We start from the raw sequence: 27,704 nt of genomic DNA on the forward strand, positions 1-27,704 counted from the left end.
CTCTTTGCCTACTTACCTCCATTTTTGCTGCTGAAAGTTGTGTTTTACTATTGTTAACCAGTGTTAAAGTACTTGCGCTCACTCACTAAAACATGGAAAATTGACTTACACCTGGCATATTTTGTTTACTTATACAAACTGATGTACTATATTCCCTGGGACTGTACATACATTCTACTAGTGGGTTTGCAGAACTTATTTTAGCACCCACTTAAGTGTTCCCTTAAAACATGTCCCAGCTCTGCCATTGCAGCCTCAATTCAGTTTTAATTTGCCAATTTGACTTAGCAAAAGAATGCTTTTTCAAACCTTAAACTCCCCTTTTTTACACGTATCACCCCTAAGGTAAGCCTAAGGCAGCCATATGTGAAGGTGCATTCTACTTAAAAAGTTGGACATCTACCTTTAAGGTTTTACATGTTTTGGTAGTGAAAACCTCCTAACTTCTTGTTTTACTACTGTAAGGACTACCTCTCCCATAGAATTACATTGGGATGCCTGAATAGATTTAATAAGTGCTAACCTTTGATTAGGAACAGATATGAAATTCATGTTTGGTGTCTAAGAAATTATCATTTAAAATCCTCTTTAATGGTAAACTTCGATTTTAAGTCACTATTTTGAAAATAACATTTGTAGAAAGTTGGCATTTTCCTGCCCTAGAAAATTTGTACCTGCAGCATGTCCATGGGTCACATGCCTCAGTGTAGGCGGCAGTTGGAGACTGTTTATTCCTCCCAGATAGCCACACAATCGAGGGATTAGGGCCCATATTTATACTTTTTGACGCAAAACTGCGCCAACGCAGTTTTGCGCCCAAAAAATTAGCGCCGGCTAACGCCATTCTGAAGCGCCATGCGGGCGCCGTATTTATTGAATGACGTTAGCCGGCGTTAGCCGCCGGCGCTGTCTGGTGTGCGTTAAAAAAAACGACGTACACCAGGCAGCGCCGGCGTAGGGGGAAAATGGCTTATGGGCGTCCACAAATGGTGCAAGTCAGGCTGAGGCAAAAAAATCGCCACAACCCGATTTGCGCCATTTTTTTACGACGCCCATCCCCCATTGAAATGACTCCTGTCTTAGCAAAGACAGGAGTCATGCCCCCTTGCCCAATGGCCATGCCCAGGGGACTTCTGTCCCCTGGGCATGGTCATTGGGCATAGTGGCATGTAGGGGGGGCACAAATCAGGCCCCCCTATGCCACACAATTTTTTTTTAAAAAACGACTTACCTGAACTTACCTAAATGTCCCTGGGATGGGTCCCTCCAGCCTTGGGTGTCCTCCTGGGGTGGGCATGGGTGACAGGGGGTGTCCCTGGGGGCATGGGGGGCACCTCTGGGCTCCTTCAGAGCCCCCAGGTCCCTTAACGCTTGCCTTTTGCAGGCGCTAAAAAACGGCGCAAAAGCGGCCGTACGTCATTTTTTTTGTCCCTCCCACTCCCGGGTGTGATTTTTGCCCTGGAGTATAAATCCCATGCACATGCCTCGGAGTCGATTTTTTAGACGGGAACGCCTACCTTGCATATAATTAACGCAAAGTAGGTGTCCACGCTAAAAAATTACGCTAACTCCATGGACTTTGGCGCTAGACTCGTCTAACGCCGAAGTATAAATATGGGGTTAGTTTTGCGTCGAAATTGCGTCAAAAAAAACGACGCAATTTCGGCACAAACGGAGTATAAATATGCCCCTAGATGTGTTTGGGTGCTCCACCACTTGCAAATCAATAGGCTGTGCCCTACCTCAGCATAAAGAACTTCAAACTACCGATTATTTTGGCAGTCAGGCTGGAACCAGTGCTAGGAAGGCAGGAAACGCCAAGCACTTCAAAAGAAAAGCTTCAGAAACTTCTCCTACTTCAAAGGAGGCCCTAGGTATGCAAATTAGACCCTCACACCAACTCTTCAGTCCATTTTCTGAACCTGTGAAAGAACTCCTCAGACTGCCTGTTGTTCTGGCCTGCTGTGTACTTCAGAAGACTATTTTGCTGCCCCTCAAAGGACCGTTACTGCTGCCTGAAACCTGCCTTGAACCATCAGAGACTGCTCGGCTGTCTGAGTAGTGCTCCTCATCTTGAACCCAGGACTCCAAGAGTGACTCCAAGAACTTACTGGCTGTGCTCCTGATCAGAGCCTCAGGGACATAAAAGGCTCCTACAATTTTGAAGCCACTATAGGAAGCAAGGGGTCCCAGAGTTATTCATCCCAGTTTAATGATCAATGATCAATGATACTCAGATGTCCAAAAATGTGAAACCCCCAACCCATTCATATCAGTTCCATAGCAAAAAAGTGGACAGAGCTGAGTGTCAGGGTGATACTTCAATTGGGATCGCAATGTAGAAAGAAAGCCCAGGTTTAACAAAAAAAAAATCTTTATTCTTTCAATTTTTCTGGGAATTTTACGAGATGGAAGTGTAGTAACAAAGAAATCAGCCAATGCGTGTTTTACCAACGTTGACATGAAGTCCTGGGGCTTTCCCAGGCTGCCAGTGAAACTGGAAAACAACATACAAGGTAATGATAAACCAAAAATATACAATTCCACATACCAATCACCCAATGGAAAAATTGGCAAATAAATACAAACACATCAACAGAAAAACAGTACATTGATTACAAAATTCAGGAAAACCCAACCCAAAACCAATCAGAAAGAAATGTAAAACTATGACCAACAATATTAAAATGGCCACAGGATTTTCAACAAATCACCCGATACACATACAAAATTGTGTAGATATGTTAAACCATACATAACATGTAAAGACATCATCATGATAAATTTAATAAGATAACCCATCAGATAGTATTGTTGTACATATACAATATCAAAATGATAATCGTGAGTAGGTATGGCACATACAAATATAGGGGGTTATTCTAACTTTGGAGGAGTGTTAATCCGTCCCAAAAGTGACGGTAAAGTGACGGATATACCACCAGCCGTATTACGAGTTCCATAGGATATAATGGACTCGTAATACGGCTGGTGGTAAATCCGTCACTTTTCCGTCACTTTTGGGACGGATTAACACCTCCTCCAAAGTTAGAATAACCCCCATAATCATGTAATAAGTATGTATATAAGGGTTATTCATGAATGTGAAATCAACATTTGGTAAAAAAATTGAAAAAAGCAATACATACAGGTCCCTCAAAGAGACAGGAATCCAAGGAACAGTTCAGAGTAGGCACCACTATTCGATCGGAATTGAGATTTTATGAGATAAAAAAAGAATAGATCAGTATTGGGGACCTAGGGAGTGGACATTAAGCTCCCATATTTCTCTCTGTGGTCTCTGTGCAACAAAATGTAGCACTCTTGCACTAGGTGCAAACAGAAGTAGACAGGAGTCACCTAAGTGCCCTTGGAGCTCACCTTCTGTCAAAAAGTGCCACACTAGTTGTTCAAGTAAAAAAAATCGAAAAGAATACATAAGCTAGTGTGTAGGTAGTGCAAGACAAACTAGTCCTGAAAGGGTGAAGAAAAGGTCAGCACGTACATAGCAAAAGATACAAGCCAGCTATTACCAGTTGAGAATAAGTGAAGAGCATATTATCTAAAAGGCAAAGTGTATGCCGATTTCTGTAAAGAATGAGGCCAGGAAACAGTCTCAGTAAATGGTTGGGACAAGGACGTTAGAGCCGTTACCCCGTACTGGAGAAAAAGAGCAACATATCTTAAGTAAATTAATTCAATTGCTGCAAAAAATAACAGGGAATATAGGCCCTCATTACAACCCTGGCGGTCGGTGTTAAAGCGGTGGCAATACCTCCAACAGGTTGACGGTAAAAAAAATGAAATCACAACCATGGCAGAAACCGCCAAAACATACAGCCACTTTAACACTCCGACCGCCACGGCGGCAGCAACAAACATGCGGCGGTAACCGCCAAAAGTCAGGCGGAAGACAATGTACCACCCACCCCATCACAACCCGCCCATCCGCCAGTTTTTCCGGGATGGTACAACCAACCCCATCAAAAGCACGGCAGAAACAGTACTTGGAAGGGAAACCACTCATCTCTCGAGACTCAACGAAGAACCAGGACGTCATGGAGCCCGAGCTGTAGGTCCTCCCCATGCCGGTCTACCTCCTCATCTACCAGGAGTACCAACGGTGGCAGCGATGACCCCGGTGAGTACTGCACCTAGGAGACAGGAGGGGGGAGAAAAAAAAGAGTGACACACACACGCAACACGTTGCACCCCCACCCTCACCCACAACACCATACACACAAACACGTGCATGAACAGTACATTTACACCCCGTAACCCCCTGGAAGAATGCAAGGAAAAAAGGAATAGAGTCAAATAAGTGTAATAATAGAAATAGTCAGATACACGTAAAAATTTCAAAAACAATATTTACAAAAATATACAATATGTATATAAGGCGGTCTGTGGGCCACTGGACCAAAACTCATAGGCCAAGCCCACACTTGACTCCTGCCTCAATACAGAGAGAACGCTGCAGGGGCATCAGGTCGAAAACAAACAGGCACCTCAGGGGGAGGGTGAAGGGGGTGCATCTTAGGCGGAAGATGGTAAAACGCCACTGCTCCTAGAGGGGGCTCCATGCCCACAGTGATGTCCTGGGGAGACCAAGGCCACAGTCTCTCAAGTTGGTGGGTTGTCCACTGCTTGGTCCTGGAGAGTGTAAAGCCATAGTCTCTCTAGTGGATGGTTTGCCCACTGCTTGGTCCTGGGAAGTGCAAAGCCACAGTCTCTCAAGTGGGTGGTTTGCCCACTGCTTGGTCCTGGGGAGTGCAAAGCCACAGTATCTCAAGTGGGTGGTCTGCCCACTGCTTGGTCCTGGGCAGTGTAAGGCCACAGTCTCTTGAGTGGATGCCTTCTTTCACTGGTTCTGGATGGGGCTTTGTGCCCAGTGTGCTTCATCCTACCAAGGATTGGGTGAGTGGATGCATATCTCCACTGGTACTGGTGGGGACTTTGTGCCCAGTGTACTTCATCCTGCCAAGGATAGGGTGAGTGGATGCCTTCTTCCACTGGTTCTGGACGGGCTTTCTGCCCAGTGTACTTCATCTTGCCAAGGATTGGGTGAGTGGATGCATATCTCCACTGATTCTGGAGGGGGCTTTGTGCCCCATGTGCTTCATCCTGCCAAGGATAGGGTGAGTGGATGCCTTCTTCCACTGGTTCTGGAGGGGGCTTTCTGACCAGTGTTCTTTATCCTGCCAAGGATTTGGTGAGTGGATGCATATCTCCGCTGGTTCTGGAGGGGGCTTTGTGCCCAGTGTTCTTCATCCTGCCAAGAATGGGGTGAGTGGATGCCTTCTTCCACTGGTTCTGGAGGGGGCTTTCTGCCCAGTGTGCTTCATCCTGCCACGGATTGGGTGAGTGGATGCATATCTCCACTGATTCTGGAGGGGGCTTTGTGCTCAGTGATGAAACACTTGGGGTGTGGCAGTTCACAGTCCCTCACCTGGGTGTCTGAGGCTCGAGATTTGCAGGGACCAGGTTGCATGATAGTCCATGGAGGCAGGGCTAGAATCCATCTGGCGACAGCTACGGATGCAAACTGGTGGTAGTGTCGGGGGTTATGGGGGTGCTGCCAGTGGTGGAGGGAGGCTCCAGCCCTTCTCCTGCAGCCTCAGACGGCTGCCCACTGCGGCTGCTGCTGCCAGTGGTGCTACTGTCAGCGGTGCAGGTGGCGGTGCTTGCCGCGGGGCCTGCGGTGGTGCAAGCGGTAGCGCAGGTGGCGGTGCTGGCTGTGGTGCAGGTGCCGGTGCTGCCAGTGATGGAGAGAGGCTCCAGCCCTTCTCCTGCAGCCGCGGACGGCTGCCCACTGGGACTGCTGCTGCTGACAGTAGTGGTGCTTGCACGGTGCAGATGGTGGGGCTTGTGGCGGTGCTAGTGGCTGGGCTGCTGGCGGTGCTGCCCGCGGTGCAGGTGGAGGTGCTGGCAGTTGTGCTGGTACACACCAAGCCTTCACCTGCAGCCTCGGAAGCCTGAAGTGCTCTGGCTGGTGTTTTCTGCCCTTTCCTCACCTTTGCAGATGGTGGTAAGACCTTGGGTCTGGCACCTGGAGTCTTTGAGGTGGCCTTGCTGGGTGGTTGTGGCTCATTCCCCTTGCTGGATCCTGTCCCCCTCTTCACCTTGTCAGGTGGCAGAATGGTTTTGGCCTCGGCAGGGGTTGGTAGCACACTGGCTGGGCTGATGGGTGCCCCCTTTGAACTTTTGATAGCTGCAGGAACCACAGCGGATGACGATTTGGTGGCTGAGGTGCTGGGCTGGGTTCTGGCCACCCTGGCCTGAGGGGAAGAATGGGGGAGAGGGGTAGGGAAGAGGTCAAAGTTGGCTAGGAAAAGCTTCTTAGGGACACTGGGGTGGGAAGAGGGAGAGGGTTTGGGAGTGGAGGAAGAGGGAGTGGTTGCAGGAGGTGTCTGTCTGCTGAGTTTGGGTGCAGGTGCATGGGCTGGATGCTGTTGTGAGGTGGATGGCTGTTGGGTGGGTGGGTGCCTGCGTTTGTGTACTTTGGGAGGAGGGGTTACAGACACACTGGCAGAGGACACAGGGGACTTGTGCACGCATGTGGGGGTGGTGACTGCCAGTGAGGGGTATGTTATGATGGGCAAGCTGGTGATGGAGGTAGTGGATGAGGATGCAGTACATGCAGATGTGAGTGGAGACACTACTGGGAGGGAGGTGGACGAGGAGGAGGGGGACACAGAGGATGCAGTGGATGTTGGTGTGTCTGCATGGGGATGGTGCTTGTGTGAGTGCCTGTGAGATGAAGTGTGGTGCTTGTGTTTGCCTGAGCCACTTTTGTGTGGTGATTTGGGTGAATGCTGGTCTGAAGGTGTGCTTGGGATAGGCTTCCTTGCCCAGCAGCGCAGGTCCTCCCTCTGTTTGCGGCAGTGGGTGCTCTGCCTGTCAAAGATCCCCAGGGTTCTCACCTCCTTGGCGATGGCACGCCAAATACCCTTTTTCTGAAGGGCGCTGACCTGCATGGAAAAGACAGCAGAAAAGGGAATTAGTTAACCGTCCAGACCGTCATACTCATGGCCCACCAGCTTCCTCCCATCCCCTGACGCACATACATTGACCACCATACATGCAGCACCCAGGCCAGGATGCCTCACCCCCCCTACATGTGGCTTACACACACAGCAATCCATACATTCATGGCCCACGCATAATGCTCGCAGTGTACTCACCTGTTTGTCTGGAGGACCGTAGTGTAGCGTGTACTGGGGTAGGACCCCATCCACCAGTGTCTCCAACTCCTTTGCAGTGAAGGCAGGGGCCATTTCCCCAGACACATGAGCCATTGTCACTTCCAGACACAGGTCACAGCAGCACCCTCAGTGTAGAACCTCTCCTGTTGAAGGTCAAGTAGCAAGTGAGTGAAGAGATAGAAAATGCCGGTCAGGTCCGCGGCCGTGCGTACCATCACCGCAGGTGTACATCGCCATTGGCTCCTGGAACCCATAGGGCCCAATGATAACCAATGTGAAGTTGCTCGGCGGTCATCGACCGCCTACCGCAACGGCGCACAACGCCAGCGGAATGACCTCATTTCCACTTGTCCCTCCTCACAGGTCAGGCAGCCGACATTTCAGGGGGGCACAGGCCATGGCACCTAACTGCGTCACAACAGACATTGGCACAGCAACTGACTCTCAGATTCACATACAGGTTCTGTAAAGTAAAAGATGCGTCATTATTTCAACTGATGTATGACTATGACCATCTGATCACCGTTTTCCTCCATAGGCTTCTGCTGCTGAGGATGAATATAAGATGGCAAAATGCTCCGGTGTACATACCTCTGGTAGACCTTGCGACTATGGAGGATAGACACATTATCCTAACCTACAGACTTGATCGGGCCACAATCCAAGAACTGTGTGCCCAACTGGAGCCAGACCTGATGTCAGCTATCCGCCAGCCCACAGGTATCTCCCCTCTAGTGCAGGTCCTGTCAGTGCTCCATTTCCTGGCAAGTGGCTCCTTCCAAACAACAGTGGCCATGGCATCAGGGATGTCTCAGCCAATGTTCTCCAACGTGTTGACCAGAGTGTTGTCAGCCCTGCTGAAACACATGCGCAGCTACATCGTATTCCCCCAGGTGGCGGATTTGGCCACAGTGAAAGCTGACTTTTATGCCCTGGGACATATCACCAACATCATTGGTGCATTGATGGTACACATGTAGCATTCCCCCCCCCGGAGAAATGAATAAGTGTTCAGGAATAGAAAAAACTATCACTCTATGAATGTGTAGATGGTGTGTTTGGCGGACTAGTACATCTCCCATGTGAATGCCAAGTTTCCTGGCTCTGTGCATGACGCCTTTATCTTGAGGAATAGCAGTATCCCATATGTGATGGGCCAACTCCAGAGGCACCAGGTGTGTCTAATAGGTGAGCCCAAGGTCACCACCCAGTATAAGTTGGTGTCTGGGTATGGGGTTGTCCCTAAGGGTTAGTGTGTGTCTAACAGGAATCCCTCGATATTTGCAGGTGACTCTGTCTACTCCAACCTCTCATGGCTACTGACCTCAAGGGCAGAGGAACGTTACAATGAGGCACATGGGCGAACAAGGAGGATAATTGAAAGAACCTTTGGCCTCCTGAAGGCCAGGTTCCGGTGCCTCCATCTGACAGGTGGATCCCTGTACTACTCACGCAAGAAGGTGTGCCAGATCATCGTTGCATGTTGCACAACCTGGCCTGGAGACGCCAGGTGCCTTTTCTGCAGGAGGATGAGCCTGGAGATGGTCTTGTGACAGAGGTGGAGCCTGTTGACAGTGACGAAGAGGAGGCAAAGGAAGAAGATGTGGACAACAGAAGTAATATAATTCAGCAGTACTTCCAGTGACACACAGGTAAGGCACTGTAACTTCATTTTAATTTTAAGTTTTGTGGTGGACATTATACATGGCAGCCTGATGTCCCTATGTCTATGGTCACTTACTGTACCCTTTGGCATCTCTATTTTCAGATCACTGTGGCCCACTTTGGCTCCTGGTATGTTTACTGCTGCCCACTAAAGGTCATACCAATTTATAAATGACTGTATATATGACTTGCAATGTTTTCAGAATGTTGTACTAATACATGATTCATTCAATTGACAGACTCGAGATTTGTATTTGTTCCAAGGGCGTTTTTAAGTGCTCATATGTAGAAGGGGATGTGCAATGGGCTGGGGTGATGTTTGAGGAATGCCCAGTTAGAGTCTAGTCTCTTTGAATCACACGTGCATTGTCCAATGGGGCATAGGAAGGGGAGTAATGGCAGTCCAAGGTGGACAGGGTGACAGAGTGGGACAGAAGGGTGACAATCCGGAGAGTCTTATTTCCTGGCGTATTCTTGGCAGTGTTCTCTGGCTTCTGCCTGGATCGCAGGGACCGTTTGCGAGGTGGTTCTCCTTCTGCAGGGGGTGGGGTGCTGGTGGCCTGTTGGTCCTGTGGCGGGGCCTCCTGTCCACTAGCGCCAGCAGAGGTGTTGTTCTTTGGTGTGGCTAGTGTCAGGGGCCCGTTGGTATGGCACTGCCTCCCTCATGGTCTTGCCCATGTCTGCCAGCATCCCTGCAATGGTGACCAGGATAGTGTAGATGTTTTTGAGGTACTCCCTGATCCCCTGGTACTGTCCCTCCTGCAGCCGCGGGGTCTCCTGCAACTTGTACAGTATCTGGCCCATGGTCTCCTGGGAATGGTGGTATGCTCCCAGGATGTTGGAGAGTGCCTCCTGGAGAGTGAGTTCACTGGGCCTGTCCTCCCCAGGTCGCACAGCAGTCCTCTCAGCTTCCCTGTTGTCCTGTGCCTCTGTCCACTGAACCGTGTGCCCACTGCCACTGACCCCAGGTTGCTGATTGTCCTGTGTTTGTGGGGTTGCCTGGGGTCCCTGTAGTGGTGGACACACTGCTAATTGACGTGTCCTGAGGACGGTGGCATGGGCCCGCCTGGTGGGTGCTATGGTGGCGTTTCCTGAGGTGGGGGGCTCTGTGGTGGGTTGGGACTGTGGCAGGGTAACCGACTGTCCTGAGGTACCTGATGGACCAGGTTGGTCATCGTGATCCAGGCATGCAGAGCTGCTGTCATCACTGTGGGCCTCCTCTGGGGGGACTGGATGTTGGTGGCAACTCCTCCCCGGTGACATTAAGTAGGGGTCCTGTGGGGATGAAAATACAGTGTTATTGTATCTGCGTGTGCCATCTTGTGCATGGGTTTGTTTCCCTGTATGGTTGGAATAGCCCTGGAAGCTTAGGCCTGTGTGCCTGGTGATTGTGTCGGCTAGGTGATTCTCTCTAATGGGCATGCTGTGGTGATGGGTGTCCAAGCAGGTCTGTGATGGGGGTCCATGGATTGGTGTTACATGCAGGGCTTGGTTTTGGGATGGGAGGGTTGTGATAGTGGGGTATATGTGAGGTGGTGGAGTGATGGGGTGAGGGTAGGGGTAGGAATTTGTGATGGCATGCAGGTAGGGTGGGGGATACAGCAGTAACGATTTGACTTACCAGAGTCCAGTCCTCCTGGTACTCCTGCGAGGCCCTCAGGACGCATTATTGCCAAGACTTGCTCCTCCCATGTTGTTAGATGTGGGGGAGGAGGTGGGGGTCCATCGCCAGTCCTCTGTACAGATACCTGGTGTCTTGCAACCACAGAACTCACCTTCCCCCATAGGTCATTCCACCTCTTCCTGATGTCATCCCTTGTTCTTGGACGCTGTCCCACCATGTTGACCCTGACCACGATCCTTCGCTATAGCTCCATCTTCCTTGCAATGGACATCTGCTGCACCTGTGATCCGAATAGCTGTGGATCTACCTGGATGATTCCCTCCACCATGACCCTTAGCTCTTCCTCTCAAAACTTGGGGTGTCTTTGGGGTGCCATGGATGTGGTGTGAGTGATATGTGTGAGGATGTGTGGGGTGATGTGTTGTGGTGTGTAGTGTGAGGTGCGTGGATGGTGTATGAGTGATGGTGTTTTGTGGCTCAGATTGAGTGGGTGCTCCTGGCTTGTGTCTCTCTCTGTTGGCAATCTTTTTTCATTGAAAGGGTTGTGGGTAATGTGGGATTGTGTTTTATATTGGTGTGGGTGTGTGGGTGTGGTGTGTGTATGTGTGTCAGGTGTGTGTAATTTGAATTGTCCAATGCGGTATAGTTTTGTTAGTGTGTGTGTATCATCATCATCAACACAAGCTTTATTCGGTCAACATAACCTTCAAAGCATCAACATATACAGTCAAAATACAGTCAAAAGTCCAAGGAAATATAACAAAAATATAACATTATGTAACCATCTTATAAAATATAATCACAAGCATAAATTGTGTTAAAAGATACTGGTGGTCATTCTGACCTCGGCGGTAAAAGGTGCCTACCGCCGGTCAGAAATCCTCCATAATTTCGCCGCGGTCGCGGTAACCTGCCACGGTCATTCTGACCCGCAGCAGCCAAACCTCCGAAAATCCGACAGCCACAACAGACCGCCAGACCAGCGGTCGGCGGAAAAGTGGAGGTGACCAAACCTCCACCGTCACGCCAACAGAAATACGCCCATGCCGTTACGACCCACGAATCCACGCGGCGGTCTTTCAAACGCGGTTTTCCATTGGCGGTACACACCGCCGCGGTCAGAATACACACAAACGAACAAAACTCAGCCACATTGGCAGATTTGAATTCAACACACCTGATACACATACACACACCACTCCCACACACACAATACAATATAAAACACACACCCACATCACCCACAAACCCCTACAACCAAAAATTCAGAAAGAAGCACTGAGAGACACATCAGCGATCACAGAATACCATCACACAGAGGCACACTACACCATCACCCACACAATATCCACACACAAAACAACACACACCACCACACTCAACACACTTAACTACACATACTCCACCCCACACATCATACACACCACTCCATGGCACCCCAAAGACACCCCCGCTTCTCAGACGAAGAACTCAGGGTCATGGTGGAGGAAATCGTTCGGGTAGAGCCCCAGCTCTTCGGCACACAGGTCCAATACACCAGCATTGCCCGGAGGACGGAGCTATGGCAGAGGATTGTCGACAGGGTCAACGCTGTGGGACAGCACCCCAGAAATCGGGAAGACATCAGGAAGCGATGGAACGACCTACGGGGGAAGGTGCGTTCCATGGTATCCAGGCACATCATCGCCGTGCAGAAGACTGGCGGAGGACCCCCACCTCAACCCCCACAATTTACAACATGGGAGGAGGAAGTCTTGAACATCCTGCATCCTGACGGCCTCGCAGGAGTCGGCGGAGGAATGGATACTGGTAAGTTGAAGCTTCACTACTGCTTCCCCCCCACCTGCATGCCAAATCATACCCCAACCCTCACCCCCATCCTCGAACCCCACCCTCACCCCCACCCCCATCCTCACCCCCACCCTCACCCCCACCACCATCCTCACCCCCACCACCATCCTCACCCCCACCCCAGCACACCTATTCCCTGCCAATGTCTCACCATCACAACCCACACATCCCAAAACCTAGGCCTGCATGCGTCCACTAAGCATGGACACCCATCACCAAAGCATGCCCAATGCATATACACATCCCCCCCACAAGCCACCCTCACCAAAGCCCCCACACACGAATGCCAGCACTTGGGGACACAGGAACCCACAGATACACCCATATGCCACACATTGAAACTATAACCATACCTCTATACCCCTGCAGGACCCGACCATCAACACACCACCACGGAGGGCCCAGAATTCTCCACACCCCCCACCCAAGAGGCCGTCAGCGATGACAGCAGCTCTGTCGACCTGGACACTGATGACCAGCCCGGACCATCGGGGACCTCTGGACAGTCGGTTCCCCTCACACAGGCACAGGCCACTACAGACCCAAACCCCTCTGGGAACACCAGCACAGCTCCCACCCAGCAGGCCCATGCCTCTGTCTCCAGGGCGCGTCAATCTGCGGTGTGTCTACCACTACAGGGCACCCAGGATAACCCACCACCCCAACAACAACAGGGACCTGGGGGCAGTGGTAGTGGGCACACCGGCCAGGGGGCAGAGGCCCAGGGAAACAGGGCAACTCGGAGGGCAGCTGTGCGACAGGGGGGGGACGGGCCCAGGGAACCCACTCTCCACGAGGCCCTCACCACCATCATGGGAGCATACAACCGCTCCCAGGAGACGATGGCGACGGTACTGGCCCGGTTCCAGGAGATCCAGGTACTGCAGGAGGAACACTATCGGGGGTACAGGGAGGACATCAGAGCCCTCACCTCCACCCTGGTTACCATGGTAGGGCTGCTGCAGGACCTCATCAACACCAGGATGGACACTCAACAACAACAAAGGGCCCCTGCCACTAGCCTGGACCAAGAACAGCCAACCACCTCCGCCGGCGCTAGTGGACAGGAGGCCCCCGCACAACAGCAGCCCACCAGACCCCCACCTCCTGCAGGAGAAGAACCACCCCGCAAGAGGGCCCTGAGATCTCGCAAGAAGACAGAGTAGGATGTCAAGACCCCCGCCAGCAAAGGATACCACCTGATGTCATCCCACTGTCCCACATTGTCACCCTGTCCATCCTTGAACTGCCCATGCTCCATCTCTCCACAGGCCTCTGGACAATGCACCTGTGTGACTGTTACTCTGGACTCTGCCATGGACATTCCTTCACCATAGCCCCCACCCACTTGAAACCACCCATCCCATTTTGAGAACTGAAATAAACACCTATTTTGCACAAAACTATCTGGAGTCTGGCTGTGATTTCAAAATATTGTAATTGACATGACAGTGCAAATATGTCCTTGTACATAGTGAAGTCAACAAACAGCTGCCACAAAGCTGTAGTCCATAGGGAAACAAAGCACAGGACTCGTAGTGGGGACCCCAGATCTGAAATAGGGAGGGAAAAGCCACAACTCAGTCATCATACACTGGGGCAAATAGACAGGCAGCAGAGATGCAGGAGAGTAGTTCACATTTACTAAATTATGTTTGAATTGTTACCTGTGTCCTATTGGAAGTACTGTTCAATGATTCTGTCCCTGTTGTCTGTTTCAGCCCCGTCGTCTTCCTCCTCGTCACTCTCCACAGGTTCCACAGCTGCCACAACACCACCGTCTCCACCATCCTCCTGCAGGAAAGGCACCTGGCGGCGCAAAGCCAGGTTGTGAAGCATGCAGCAGGCCACGATGATGTGACACACCTTCTTAGGTGAGTACATTAGGGATCCACCTGTCATATGCAGGCACCTAAACCTGGCCTTTAGGAGGCCAAAGGTGCGTTCGATCACCCTCCTAGTACGCCCATGGGCCTCATTGTACCGTTCCTCTGCCCTGGTCCGGGGATTCCTTACTGGGGTCAGTAGCCACGACAGGTTGGGGTACCCAGAGTCCCCCAATAGCCATACACGGTGTCTCTCTAGCTGTTCCATCACGTAAGGGATGCTGCTATTCCTCAGGATGTAGGCGTCATGCACTGACCCTGGGAATTTGGCATTTACATGCGAGATGTACTGGTCAGCCAAACACACCACCTGGATGTTCATGGAATGGTAACTTTTTCTGTTCCTGTACACCTGCTCCCTGTCTCTTGGGGGAACCAAAGCCACATGGGTCCCATCAATGGCACCAATGACGTTGGGAATATGTCCAAGGGCGTAGAAATCACCCTTCACTGTAGCCAATTCGCCCACCTCAGGGAAAATGATGTAGCTCCTCACGTATTTCATCAGGGCAGACAACACTCTGGATAACACCTTCGAAAACATGGGCTGAGACATCCCAGAAGCAATTCCCACTGTTGTCTGAAATGACCCACTTGCCAAGAAATGGAGTACTGACAGGACCTGCACCAGAGGGGGAATCCCTGTGGGTTGGCGGATGGGGGACATCAGGTCGGGCTCCAGCTGGGCACACAGTTCATGTATAGTGGCACGGTCAAGCCGGTAGGTCAGGATAATGTGGCGTTCTTCCATTGTCGACAGGTCCACCAGCGGTCGGTACACGCAAGGATTCATCCGTCTCCTCGCCAAACCCAGCGGACGGTGCCTAGGAAGGACAACATGGAGCACAGAGTCAAGCAACCCACAGGTACGTACTCACAGCTTGCACAGTAAACGATTCTCTATGCAGTGAATGGCGTGTCTGAGTGGCTATGCAAGGCCTAGGCCTGTGTGACGCAGTTGAAATTGAGCCATGTGGACCCTCGAAATGGCGGCTGCCTGACCTGTGAAGTGTGACAATGGGATGTGAGGTCAATGCGCTGGCGTGGCACACCGCGGCAGTCGGCGGTCGTAAGACCGCGGCGCGAAGCCGCATTGGTTAACATTGAAGCCTATGGGTTTCAGGAGCCAATGGCGAAGGGCGCCGGCGGTGGCGGTACGCACCGCCGCGGTACGCACCGCCGCGGACGTGACCGCCATTTTCTATCTACTTATCCACTTGCGACTTGAACTTTCACAGGAGAGGACCTATACTGCAAGTGTTGCTGTGACCTCGGTCTGAAAGGGACAATGGCTGCTGCGACTGGGGAAAGGGCCCCTGCCTTCACTGGAGAGGAGTTGGAGAAACTTGTGGATGGGGTCCTCCCCCAGTATGCGCTACTCTACGGTCCTCCAGACCAACAAGTGAGTTTAATTCAATATGGATTTGGGGCCACTGGCTGGCTTGGGGGCCTGGCGGGGGGCCTGGCGGGGATGGGGGGCATGTTGGGGCTGGCGGGGGGCCTGGCGGGGATGGGGGGCATGTTGGGCCTGGCGGGGGGCCTGGCGGGGATGGGGGGCATGTTGGGCCTGGCGGGGGGCCTGGCGGGGATGGGGGGCATGTTGGGCCTGGCGGGGGGCCTGGCGGGGATGGGGGGCATGTTGGGCCTGGCGGGGGGCCTGGCGGGGGGCCTGGCGGGGATGGGGGGCGTTGGGCCACTGGCAACGAAAATGCAGACAAACTTGAACGTGGTATTTCTCCCTCCCTGTACGTGTCACATAGGTCCGCGCCCATGAGAAGATCGGGATTTGGCGTGCCATCGCCAAGGAAGTCCGGACCCTGGGGGTCCACCATCGACGGGGCACCCACTGCCGCAAGAGGTGGGAGGACATCCGCCGCGGGACCAAGAAGACCGCCGAGTCTCTGCTGGGGATGGCCTCCCAACGTAGGCGGGGTGCCTGCCGTCAACTGACCCCCCTGATGTTCCGGATCCTGGCGGTGGCCTACCCTGATTTGGATGGGCGCGTGAGGGCAGCACAGCAGACACAAGGGGGTGAGTACAAGCATTATCTACTCTGTTGTCGCGCAGTGGAGGTGTCTGGGTGGGGGAGGAGGGCTGTGGGTCCCCCTAGACCAGGGCGATATCTGTAGGCTGGGCACCCCCGTAAGCCCCTGTGTCCCCAGCCACCACCCTCAGTAGTGTGTCAGTACAGCCATCCCTGGGCCGTGTCATCCATGGGTGCAGTTGTCAACTCTAGGCGTGTAGGGCAAGTTCCACGGAATGCGTAGGGGACCCCAAGTGCGCAACTTAGTGCAGGGGGCATCTGTGTCTGTCATGTCCGCTAACTGTAACGGTGATCCATGTACTCAAAATCTCTTTATTTCTCTCTCCCCCCCCCTTTTTGTTTGTCTTTCTGTGCTTGTGTGCATCAGCATCATCAGGCGGAGGAGAAGTGGCATCGGGGCAGGAGGGAGCTGCATCTCACATGGCCCAGGAGGGCCATGCCACAGAGTCTGACTGGACCAGTGAGACGGAGGGCGAGGGGAGCTCCACAACGGGGACGACTGGACCCTGCAGCGACACGGACACGTCCTCGGAAAGGAGCTCCCTTGCGGGGCTGGCACCATCCGTGCCCCCCGCCATTACAGGTACAGCCACCACCCAGCGCACCATCTCCGCCCTCCCAGCAGCCCCTCAGCGTTCGCCCCGTGCCCGCTCTGCCAGGAAGCCGGGCATCTCCTTCGCCCCAGGCACCTCAGGCCCTGCCCCTGTTACCCCCGCTGCCCTCAGTGAGGAGGTCATTGACCTCCTCCGAACGCTCATTGTTGGGCAGACTACCCTTTTGAATGCCATCCAGGGGGTGGAGAGGGAGGTTCATCGCAGCAATGCGTACCTGGTGGGCATTCATTCGGGTCAGGCTGCCCATCAGCGATCGTTCCAGGCTCTGGCCTCAGCACTGACGGCAGCCATTGTCCCTGTCTCCTGCCTCCCTCTACTAACTCCCTCCTCCCAGTCTCCTGTTCCTCTGCCTGTCCCACCCACACCATCAGACCAGCCTGCACACACCTCAACACCCAAGAGCAGCTCATCCAAACATAAGCACCACAGATCACGCAGACATTCACACAAGCAACATTCCGATGCAGACATGCCAACAGTCACTACCACCTCTGTGACCCCCACCTCCTCGTCTCCCTCCTCCCTCCCTGTGACGTCTACACTCACACCTTCATTCACCTCACCATCAGCCAGTGTTTCCATCACCAGCATACCCTCCACTACAGTCCGCACACGTGCAGTCACCACCCCCACTGCCATTTACACGTCCCCTGTGTCCTCTCCCACTGTGTCTGTCACCCCCTCTTCCACACCACACAAACGCAGCCACCCACCCACCCAACAGCCATCCACCTCACGACAGCCTCCCGCTCCTGCACCTGCACCCAAAGACAGCAAACTTGTCTCGCCTACAACCACATCCTCTCCCTCCACTCCCATACCCACTGTACCTACCACTCTCCATTGTCCCAAGAAAATCTATCTCTCTACTGCTACCTTCTTTCCTGACCCTGAGCCCCCCCCTCCTTCTCGTCGGGGTAAAAAGAGCACCTCAGCCACCACCAGCCCTGCAGCCCCCTTGACAAGGGTGCAGGGGTATTGGAGCCCACCAGCCCGCAGGTCTGGATCTTCGCCCAGCAGCAAGGGGACAGCCAGCCCACCCCCTGGGAAGAGGAGCAGAAGGCGGAAGGGCCGCCGCTGGAGCCCGGATTCGATATCCCCCCAGGACACTAGCCAGCCACCGTCAACAGCCACAGCTCCAAAGGGAGGAAAGGGCCACAGACTCCCGACTAAGGAGGGCAAGGGCAGCAAGGCGGAGAAGTCAGGCAGCAGGCCTGCTGCCCATGGAGGACCCGTCACAGCTGCCCAGGAGGAGCCCGCAACCCCCATAGCCGCTGCCCCGGGAGGAACCGGCACAGCTGCCCCGGGAGAGCCCACCACCCCCATAGCCGCTGCCCAGGGAGGACCCAGCCCAGCTGGCCAGGAGGGCCCCACCACCCACAGCCCAGGTGGGCATTGAAGGAGCACCATCCCCGCTGCCCAGGAGGGCACCACCAGGCAATGAGCAGTTGGCCATAGAATGGCCGCCGTCTCCAGCACCGCTCCGCTGGGGACCGCCATCTCAAGAACCGCTGAACTGGGCCCTTCAAGGCAAGAACCGCTGAACTGGGCCCTTCAAGGCAAGAACCGCTGAACTGGGCCCCGCCGTCTCCAGCACCGCTCCGCTGGGGACCGCCGTCTCAAGAACCGCTGAACTGGGCCCTTCAAGGCAAGAACCGCTGAACTGGGCCCCGCCGTCTCCAGCACCGCTCCGCTGGGGACCGCCGTCTCAAGAACCGCTGAACTGGGCCCTTCAAGGCAAGAACCGCTGAACTGGGCCCTTCAAGGCAAGAACCGCTGAACTGGGCCCCGCCGTCTCCAGCACCGCTCCGCTGGGGACCGCCGTCTCAAGAACCGCTGAACTGGGCCCTTCAAGGCAAGAACCGCTGAACTGGGCCCTTCCAGGCAGGAACCGCTGGCCCTTTGGCAGACGTGGCAGGGCAGGATCTGTCTCGGGCAGGGCTGCAGGATGTCCTCTGGCCAACATGCCTCCTCCAGTGGCAGTGGAGTCTGTTATGGACTGTTTGGACTGTGGCTTTGCTCTCCCCAGGATGGCCCAGTGGGCAGGCCACCCACTGTATGGACTGTTTGGACTGTGGCTTTGCTCTCCCCAGGATGGCCCAGTGGGCAGGCCACCCACTGTATGGACTGTTTGGACTGTGGCTTTGCTCTCCCCAGGATGGCCCAGTGGGCAGGCCACCCACTGTATGGACTGTTTGGACTGTGGCTTTGCTCTCCCCAGGATGGCCCAGTGGGCAGGCCACCCACTGTATGGACTGTTTGGACTGTGGCTTTGTTCTCTCCAGGATGGGCCAGTGGGCAGGCCACCCACTGTATGGACTGTTTGGACTGTGGCTTTGCTCTCTCCAGGATGGGCCAGTGGTCATGGAGTCCCCTCGTGGATCTGGCGTCGTGTACTCAAGTGGCTGAGGTGCCCCCCCTTCCCTTCCCCCTGAGGTGCCTGTCCTTTTTTCTTTCTGATGCCCCTGCAGTGTTCTCTCCGTGGAGTTCTTGTCGTGGGACTGGGCCTTGCCCCTTTGCTCAGGACCCCTGTGGTCCACGGACAGTGGTTGGACTACATTTAGTAGCTGTATATATTTTGAACATAGTTTATTTATTTATTTGGATTACTGCTGTCCATTTTTCAATATATCTGCCCGTTTGAGATCTCTTCTTTTGGTCTTTGCATTATTTCGGAAGGGGGGGGTTTGTGGGTTGTGACAGTGATCTGTGGGAATGCATTGATGTGTGTGTTGTAGTGGGTGTGGGTGGGTGCCGGTAATCTTTTCCCTCCCCTGTGTCGTAGGTGCAGTACTCACCGATGTCTTCCGCGCCGCCGGGCGTGCTCCTGGTACAGGAGCAGGTATAGGAGTGCGGGGATGACCTGCAACTCGGGTTCCATACTGCCGGAATCTTGCGTGGAGTATGTGGAGGTGAGCGTTTTCCCGTTCGTAGTCTGTTTCCGCCGTGTTTTTATCAGCGGTGCTCCCGCCCCGGAAAAGGTGGCGGATTGGTGGGTCGTGATAGGGTGGGCGGTACATTGTCTGCCGCCTGGCTGTTGGCGGGGACCGCCGCGCTGTTTGTTTGTTCCGCCGTGGCGGGCGGAGTGTTAATGCGGCGGGCTGTGTTGGCAGTTCCCGCCAGGGTCAGAATTGCATATTTTGGACCGCCGGCCTGTTGGCGGGTTGGCCGCCGCTTTATCACCGACCGCCAGGGTCAGAATGAGGGCCACTGTATGCTAAAAATAGTTCCTAAAAACTACTATTTAAAAAAACAAATAAGTGTGTGCCATGCAACCACAAGGAACTTGCTAACTGCCTGAATCAAGGACTTAGAAGTATCGCTCCTTAAAATCCTCATTACTATGCAACACTGATTCAGGCCCAAGGCTCAACAGATAGTACAAATCCACTTTGAGCGTGGAATAGAATAAGCAGGGCAGAAAAACATAAAATGCTCCACACTCTGAGTTACCATAAAATACAGGACATAAATTGGATAATGGAGTAGACCTCCAACAGCTTGAAAATGATAACAGTGGAAGATTCCCAAACTGAAAACATGCATACAACCCCTTCCCCCGCAGATCAGGTATAAAATCCAAATATGGTTCAAACTGGGAAACCCACTTGAAATCTATAAAAGAGTTAGTGAGACGTCCATTGGAGTTACTTAGGATTAACTCTGTTCTTACATAGGACCAATAAGTTGATTTTAAAACAGAACTGTGAGTTTTTTCCAAGCTTTGGGAATTTTCCCCAAAACTAGTCAATCCCAGTATATGAAACCATTTAAACACACGTTTGACCCATGGGATGGAAGTCACATTTGGTCTCTTTAAAAGATCACAAAAGGAATTCCTGTATATACCAAGTTTGGGAACAGTCCAAATCCTTATCCAGTAGAGTAGAGGTCCTACAATGATCACATCCGTTATACGTTTGAACCCAAGATCCAAAAACAGTGGTATTAAAGGTATGCTATGCGGGCAAGCAGTTACAGCTGTGGCAAAATTATTTTCTCCCACTGATTTTACAATTAAAAAAATACATATTTCAGCACAATAGGCAACCGCTCCCTCTGCCTTGGCCAAATAGATTTTAATGGCAGGGGAAACAGCTTTCGAGACCGAGCTTTTATAAAAACGCAAGATAGCGGCTGCTCTATGCTGAAGAAGCCCTACACTGTTGCCGATCTGGTCCTCCCAATGTAAATTACTTGATATCCTCAAACCTAAGTAATCTATTGAGTGAACCTAAGTCAATAAAGACCCATCCAAGTCAATGGTGCATCTCCCACGGGAACCCCGGGCCAAGCACCATTAACTTAATTTTGTTAGCATTCAACTCAAAACCATAATCCAAACAAAAAGATTTACATTTATCAACAAGAATTTGAAGACCCATCAGAGTCTTAGAGATTAAGGGGCATATTTATACTCCGTTTGCGCCGAAATTGCGTCGTTTTTTTTGACGCAATTTCGACGCAAAACTAACGCCAACTAACGCCATATTTATACTATGGCGTTAGAGGCGAATAGCGCCAAAGTTCCCGGAATGTGCGTCATTTTTTAGCGTGAACCCCTTCCTTGCGTTAATGATATGCAAGGGAGGCGTTCCCGTCTAAAAAATGACTCCCAGGCCTTTATGTGGTATTTATACTCCCGGGCAAAAGTGACGCCCGGGAGTGGGCGTGGCTAAAAACGGCGCATTTGCGCCGCTTTTTAACGCCTGGGTCAGGCATGGCGTTAAGGGACAAGTGGGCTCAAAATGAGCCCAGAGTGCCCTCCCCTGCCCCCAGGGACCCCCCCTGCCACCCTTGCCCACCCCAGGAGGACACCCAAGGCTGGAGGGACCCACCCCAGGGACATTCAGGTAAGTTCAGGTAAGTTTTTTTTTTTTTTTTTTTAATAATATTTTGTGGCATAGGGGGGCCTGATTTGTGCCCCCCTACATGCCACTATGCCCAATGACCATGCCCAGGGGACAGAAGTCCCCTGGGCATGGCCATTGGGCAAGGGGGCATGACTCCTATCTTTACAATGATAGGAGTCATGTTGATGGGGGATGGGCGTCGTTAAAAAATGGCGCAAGTCGGGTTAAGACGATTTTTTCGACGTAACCTGACTTGCCCCATTTTAAGACGCCCATGCGCCATTTTCCCCCTACGCCGGCGCTGTCTGGTCTACGTGGTTTTTTCCCACGCAAACCAGGCAGCGCCGGTCTGATTGCGCCGTCTAACGCCATTCCATAAATACGGCGCCCGCATGGCGCTTCAGAATGGCGTTAGACGGCGCAAAACTTTTTGACGCTAAACTGCGTTAGCGCAGTTTAGCGTCAAAAAGTATAAATATGGGCCTAAGAGTGAATAATCGGCAAAGAGTAAAATAGGGATCTTTTGAGCACTCAATATAGGGGCATCATTGTGACAAGAGAGCAATATCGGTTCCACCTCATTGATAAATAAAGTAAATAAAAATGGGGCCATAACACAACCCTGGTTCATGCCCCTCCGAATGGGAATTTTTTCTGTCAACTCTCCTTGGTCTCCCCAACTCATTTGTGCATAAGTGTTCTCATGTAATCATGATGAAGATCAACTATGTTGAATGGAACTTTTAACCTAAGTAGTACTTCCCATAGCTTCTCTCTCGGGACCAGATCAAAAGCTAATCGTAAGTCCACGAAAACAACATATAAAGGTTGCTTGGCAAGAACTACGTACTTCCAATGTAGGAGCACCAATCTAAATACCTGGTCTATTCTGCTGGTTTTGAGGTGGAACCCCGCCTGCAACGGAGAAAAAAATCTGGTGATCTTGTGCCCAATTCGTGAGTCTCTTCAAAAGCTGTTTTGCAAAAACTTTCTGGAGATAATCAATGAGACTAATGGATCTATAGTTAAGAGGTAAATTACCATTCCCTTTTTTCCAAATTGGAATTATTTCAGCACCTTTCCAGGTACTCGGGATAGCACCACCGTTGGCAATCTTATTTGAGAGCAGATTTATACACCAGGGCCAAATTGTTGGTTCTGATTCATATAAATCTCCAGGTATTTTGTCTGGTCCAGGCGCCTTGCCTGATTTTAAAGAATTAGTTGCATCTATTGTTTCCTCAAAAGAGAATAAAATGCAGTCTACTGGAGTATAAGTATCCTGGCCGGATAGGTCAAGGCTATCACTGGAAGTAAGTGGTATTGAGGTGGCTGAGGCACAAAAACTGCTTTTAGATGGATTCAGGGGAGCAGCATAAAGTTGGGAAAAGTGAGTTACCCAAGTCTCTGGTTGTATATGATTCCTAATCCTGCACTTATTCCCTCTTTGTCTTTTGGATAGTAACTCCCAAAATAATGTGTTCTTGTTTAATTTAATTGCAACAAGCAGATCCTGCCAGACAGAATCTTCCCGTACCTTTTTGGCTGGGATTGTGGCCTTTTTGAATGTACATCTAGTCGATCGAATCTCCCACAGGGAGCCATATATGATTGCAGTTTTTAGTGCCAACTTTGCCTTGGCACAATCCTCATTAAACCATACATTGGTAACCATCATACTAGGAGCTAAAGAAATAGAAGAGATGTTTTTATAGAAGAAACTCTGCAGTTTCTTCAACAATGATTTATGAATGCTAAAGATGAGAATGTTGCTATCTTCATATTCTTCATAATCTGCCATCACATCGATAAAAGCTTTATAAATCCCAGTTATTAAATAGGGGTTGGACAATACCTTCGGCCAACAAACTCTTCTATGATTACTGCTCGGCAATGGAGTAGAAACCACTGTCATTGAGTGTGTGAGGATCTCCTGAATACATCTCCACATAGGGTAAGAAGCAAGGGATTATGGTCGCTTTCGCAGTGGGGTTCCACCTTCATATCTTTCAATAGAGGCCACAACCTAACATCCACTAAGAAGTAATCAATAGTACTGGAAGAGATACCTCTTTTAAATGTGGGCGCCATATGTAAATCTGAAGGTGTGCGTCAATTGCATGCCCTAAGCCCATATTTTAGACAAAGTGTAGCCAACTGAGTGGCCACACAGGAATGAGTACATTGGCTGATATTCATTACTTGCGGGATTCCCCACAATTCATCTTCTTCATCAGTTAACCCATTATTAATCATCGAGGGTTCAAGAGTTCAGCTCAAATTTCCTCATATTACTAACCAAAGCAAGGGGTGCAAAGAATCCCGAAATTCAAACAACTGACATAATGTCTGAGACTCAAATCCCCGAGGTACCGAATGGGCATAAACATTAATTAAAATTATCCTAAAATCCTGATGAAATGTTAGTTGAACTCCCATAATATCCACGGAATCTATCTTTAATGGTGAATAGTCACAGTGTAACTTCTTATTTAATAACATCTATAAACCTCCTTTTGCGCGACCTAAACCCTTCTCTGGAGGTTAGGCAGGGATACTATACGACATAAACCCTTGTATATACATCTGTTCCTCAGCCCAAGTTTCCTGAACTAAACAAACATCTTGGCGATTAATATAGGTAATCCACTCTGGATCTCCCAGCTTCCTGCCTAATCCTGCTAGGTTCCATGACATCAACAGTATCTCAGCCTTAGGCAACCCAGAATTAACAATAAGAGTAATAGGCCCCTCAGAATGTATAACCCCTTGAGATACCCCAAGAGGCACTTCCTGAGCAACATTTAGTCAACCAGAGACTATTGATGCAGGGGGTGTTCTAGGTTCCATATGAGATTAATGTACTGGAATGGGGATAGAGTACCTCATAGAACGAGTACAAGGAGGGTGGGGGGCAAGGCTAATACCAATTCCTCTCAAGACCCTTAAGTGATGAGTACGTGCTTCAAAATCCATTAATTGCTCCACCAAGGTCTTTTTGGAAAAACAAACTGAAATAAAATCATACATAGACCCTGAAACGCAACAACTTTCCACCTTAAGAATATCAGAGCAGATAACTGAGAGACAATTGCGTCTGGTGCGTAGCCAATGAATGGCTTTATTAATCAAAGACTCATGGTTCTCAAAAGCACCACGCGGTAGCTTGGGCACATCAATCATATACATTGTACAATCACTATGTCCCATCCCCAAACTCTGATCGTACTGAGTATTAATATCAATATAGGATTTGAATAAATGGGCAGAGGGTATAAGGGAGTTATCCTTTCTACCAGGAGGCAAGGGGATATCCTCTCTCCTTGGCGCATCATTAGTAACATGTAACTAAGCAGAAGCAGGGGCATGAAATCCCTCATGATTCCTAAAATTGGGAACTTGATTGTGCTTCCACCTGACATTGGCAGGTGCTACCTGGTTATCCCCAATGCTAGATGAAATTGGATTGTTTAAGGGCGGGGCTGAGCTGACACTTGAGGTTGGATGTCAATTTCTAGTCCTAACTTTAATGGAACAGTACTCCCATCCTCTTTTATCTCCCCTTGTGGCTGCTGACATCTACAAATATTTTTCTGCATTATATTCTCCTTCATAAGTCCCATTTATATTAACACCATGGATTTTATTTCAGCAATTTTCAAAAGCTAAATCAGTCCCTTTACCCAAAAGATGTAAGCCCTTGGGAACAGCAGGAGAGGTAGTCGAAGTATTAATGTCAGTAGTAGTTCCTATTGCAGAATGTACTATGCGAGCCGCTGGATCTTCAACCTCTGTCAATAGCTCAAATCGATTCGAACACAAGATATTGGGAACCACCTTGACTACTGGGCTTAATGGAAGGGGGAAAGTTTCAGCACCCATAGATAAAGCGTCCTTCTGACATGTCACAGTTTCCAAATCACAACATGATGGTGTCAAAGGAGTGTATGAGGGATTTTGAGCACACCGGTGTGTACCGCCAATGGTTTACCAAGGTTGAAAGACCGCCGCTGTGATTTGTGGGTCCTGATACTGTGGGCGTATTCTTGTTGGCGTAACGGTGTGGGGTTTGCTACCGCCAATTTATCACTGACCTTTGGTCTGGCAGACTTGTGTGGGCGTCTGTATTGTGGCGGATTTCTCAGTGTGGATCATAATACCCGTAGCGGAATACCGCCGTGGCCACGGTATATTGGCGGCCATCAGCACGCCAGTACGCGGCATCTACCGCCAGGGTTGTAATGAGGGCAATGGTCCTGGAAGAGAGGAACCTAGCTAAAAGTTCAAGCAGGCTTCCAAATCTAGAGTGAAAATAAAGAAAAGGACCAAACATAGTCAATCACACAGCGGTAATGAGCAGTCAAAGGTAGAGTTGATCCTCATTCCATATGGAAGTCCCAGCACAAACATAATTCAACATAACGAGGTAGCCCTGACACGATCAAAATAACAGTCTGCGCGCCTCATAGATAACGCCAGAGACACTTCCGGTATGGGAAGGGAAGGAATAGTGTGAATCTGCTTGTGGTAATATGGATAATGATGGCTGCTACGAAGGGAGTGTTACAGTAGAAAATCAATCTAGTGATGCTGCAAAAGTAATAAGGGTCGAAACTTTGCAACCTCTAAGATAAGGTAACTAGTAGCTAAACCATGGATATAAATAACAAGCCTCATGGCCTCTGCTTGTGCATGGCATAGGGTTAGCTGCATAGTCTGTGTTGTAGCCAGGCTCTGCTTCTATTTTTCCACAGGCAGCGAACCCCACGCTGCATGCAGCCTTTGGCCATGTGCAGCGGGGGTTGATCAGACGGCTTGGCCTGCCACCAAGCCCTGTGGCCAAACCCCCAGCTACCAAGCACACACCATGCACAGCCATGGCCACAAGCAGCATGGGGCTTACATTCAGGCACCGGGACCCCATTCCACAGGGCTAAACATAATAAAAAATGGACAGGCTATGTGATCCCCCTTCTCCGAGACTTATTAGGCTCTGGGGATCCCATCCCTTGGGGTCATAGAAATAAAAAAGGGTAAGAGGGCTGTGTGGCCTCCTCCCCAAGCCACATTGGGCCCTGGGGACCACATCCCCAAGGGCCTCACATGATTTAAAGAGGATGGTTCCACCTGGAACCCTCCCTGAGCCTCACTATGCCCTCAGGCCCGCAGCAGTACGGCCCCCTTCCCCAAGCCTCATTAGGCCTAATCGACTTCATTCCACAGGGTCTTTTTTTGAAAGGGGAGAGGGGCCATGTGGCCCCCCACTCCGAGCCTCATTAGGACCTAGGGAACTCATTCAGGAGAATCTTATGTTTTTTAAAAGAGGGGCAAGTGCCCCCCGAATCTCATTAGACCCAGGTGACCCCAGCCCCTAGCGTTGTATTTTTTTTTAAAGTGGTGGTGGGAGGATACATTGCCCCCCAAGCCTTATTATGCCTGGGGAACCCTTTCCCCGGGTCTATTCATTCTTTAAAGACAGGGGGCCTGCATTACCCACCTCATGAAACTTATTAGCCCTGAGGACTCCATCCACTAGGGCCAGAAATTAAATTAAAGGGAGGCGGCTGCACACTGATTTTGGCCCTGGGACCTCATGCCCTGGGGTCCAAAGTATATCTTAAGGGGTGAGAGTGCCACATGTTCCCCCTCCTCGAGCCTGTAAAAAGGCCTGGGGACCCCAGCCATTATTGGCCTTGGGGACCACATCCTCCAGTACCAAATACACTATTTAGACTTTTTAAAGGTGGGTGTCCTGGTGCCCACCCTGGGCACCCACCATCCATAATTTTGGGGGCCCCAAAGGAAGCCCCAGGGCTCTTGTGACCCCAGCCACCTCCCTGCATGCTGCAGAAGCTGACATTGGTCACACTGCTATTTATGCCAGTCCCTCTAGGTTGGAGCAATCTCTTGATCTGCTTTCCTGCCCAAATAAGTGCTGGCAGGAAAACAGTTAAAAATCTAC

This window comes from Pleurodeles waltl, chromosome 8 (genome assembly GCF_031143425.1).
Source record: "Pleurodeles waltl isolate 20211129_DDA chromosome 8, aPleWal1.hap1.20221129, whole genome shotgun sequence".
NCBI classification, from domain to species: Eukaryota; Metazoa; Chordata; class Amphibia; order Caudata; family Salamandridae; genus Pleurodeles; species Pleurodeles waltl.